The sequence below is a fragment of the Anopheles funestus genome (assembly GCF_943734845.2).
Source record: "Anopheles funestus chromosome X unlocalized genomic scaffold, idAnoFuneDA-416_04 X_unloc_79, whole genome shotgun sequence".
Classification (NCBI taxonomy): Eukaryota; Metazoa; Arthropoda; class Insecta; order Diptera; family Culicidae; genus Anopheles; species Anopheles funestus.
Genome location: NW_026045208.1, coordinates 97,501 through 99,995, shown reverse-complemented (window position 1 = coordinate 99,995; position 2,495 = coordinate 97,501).

Sequence of the window (2,495 nt, the reverse complement as noted above, 5' to 3'; positions counted from 1 at the left end):
GGAATTGACGGAAGGGCACCACAAGAAGTGGAGCTTGCGGCTTAATTTGACTCAACACGGGAAAATTTACCAGGTCCAAACTTATCGAGGTAAGACAGATTGATAGCTCTTTCTCAAATTTAAGGGTAGTGGTGCATGGCCGTTCTTAGTTCGTGGAATGATTTGTCTGGTTAATTCCGATAACGAACGTGACTCAAACATGCTAACTAGAACGCTGTCAGCAGTGCGCCTCCGGGCGCACCTGACGTTACAGCCGGGCGGCGCCTTCACGGGCGGTCGTCGGCTACGTTTGCCCTGCTTAGCGGGACAACTTGTGTTTAGCAAGCTGAGAATGAGCGATAACAGGTCCGTGATGCCCTTAGATGTTCTGGGCTGCACGCGTGCTACAATGTGGGTCGCAGCGTGTTCTCGCCAATAGGCGCCCCCATTCCGAGAGGAACGGGAAATCACTAAAATGCCCATCTAGTCGGGATTGGGGACTGCAACGGTCCCCATGAACCTGGAATTTCTAGTAAGCACTAGTCATTAGCTAGTGCTGATTACGTCCCTGCCCTTTGTACACACCGCCCGTCGCTACTACCGATGGATTATTTAGTGAGGTTTCTGGAGGCTTACCTTCCGCGGTTCCTTCGTGAGCTGCAGCTGGCATGGCTGAAGTTGACCGAACTTGATGATTTAGAGGAAGTAAAAGTCGTAACAAGGTTTCCGTAGGTGAACCTGCGGAAGGATCATTACTGATGATCGTCCGCGAGTGACCAACCATGGGCTGCCTTCGGTGTAGCTCGGTCGCTCGCTTGCTATGTGTCAGAATTTGTTGAAAGCCAACTCGTTCGTTGTACACTTTGATGGGTGACCATCACTGTGTCTCCGTGCCGAGCTAGATCTCCCCTAGCCGTAAGGCACTTGAACGCCCCTTCGACGACGAGTTGCATGTGTGTGGTATGTGTCAGAATCTGGTGAAGCTTTCTGCATGTGATGTGCCTTGTGTGGATCCGTGGCCATTGCATTGTGTCTGGTGCTTAGATACCCAGACACTTAGAACGCTTGCGCGGAAAGCAAACTCGATCGTTGTACACTTTGATGGGTGACCATCACTGTGTCTCCGTGCCGTGCTAGATCCCCCCTAGCCGTAAGGCACTTTGAACGCCCCTTCGACGACGAGTTACAAGAGTGTGGTATGTGTCAGAATCTGGTGAAGCTTTCTGCATGTGATGTGCCTTGTGTGGATCCGTGGCCATTGCATTGTGTCTGGTGTGTAGGTACCCAGACACTTAGAACGCTTGCGCGGAAAGCAAACTCGATCGTTGTACACTTTGATGGGCAACCATCACTGTGTCTCCGTGCCGTGCTAGATCTCCCCTAGCCGTAAGGCACTTTGAACGCCCCTTCGACGACGAGTTACAAGAGTGTGGTATGTGTCATAATCTGGTGAAGCTTTCTGCATGTGATGTGCCTTGTGTGGATCCGTGGCCATTGCATTGTGTCTGGTGTGTAGGTACCCAGACACTTAAGCAAACTCGATCGTTGTACACTGTGATGGGCGAGCATCACTGTGTCTCCGTGCCGTGTAAGAGCTCCCCTGGCCATCAGGCACTTGAAAGGTCCTTCGACGACGAGTTACAATAGTGGTGTGTTAGATACGTCAGGTGATGGTATCTACTGTTGTGCAATACGTATCCGGCCACGGCACGGAACGAACGGGAACTGTGGTGCAGACATACAAAGAGTTAAGCCTATTAGTCATTAACTCTAAGGACGGGGCCATGGGGCGGTACGCAAAGGATACGGATGAGCGAGTATGCAGGCCCAATACTCAATAGCTCGATCCGATCCAAGCACATGAGTTGACTGCGGCGCCAGGTTAACCAATGTGCTAGATTCTATTTGGCCAGTAGAATCTTGTGTCTTATGCGATTTGATACCAAGACACCAGAACGAAAGTTAGTTGAAGAGTTATTAAACTCTTATGAAGTATGGTTGTGCAATCACAACTTATGACTTTAACCTATAAAGTGGATATGGACTTGCAATTATAACATGGAATCTCTACACACCCCATGAGCTCGATCCAATCCACGCACACGAGTTGCCTGAGTAGCGACAGGTATACCGATGTGCAATACGTATCCGGCCACGGCACGGAACGAACGGGAACTGTGGTGCAGACATACAAAGAGTTAAGCCTACTAGTCATTAACTCTAAGGACGGGGCCATGGGGCGGTACGCAAAGGATACGGATGAGCGAGTATGCAGGCCCAATACTCAATAGCTCGATCCGATCCAAGCACATGAGTTGACTGCGGCGCCAGGTTAACCAATGTGCTAGATTCTATTTGGCCAGTAGAATCTTGTGTCTTACGCGATTTGATACCAAGACACCAGAACGAAAGTTAGTTGAAGAGTGATTAAACTCTTATGAAGAATGGTTGTGCAATCACAACTTATGACTTTAACCTATAAAGTGGATATGGACTATCAATTATAACATGGGGCA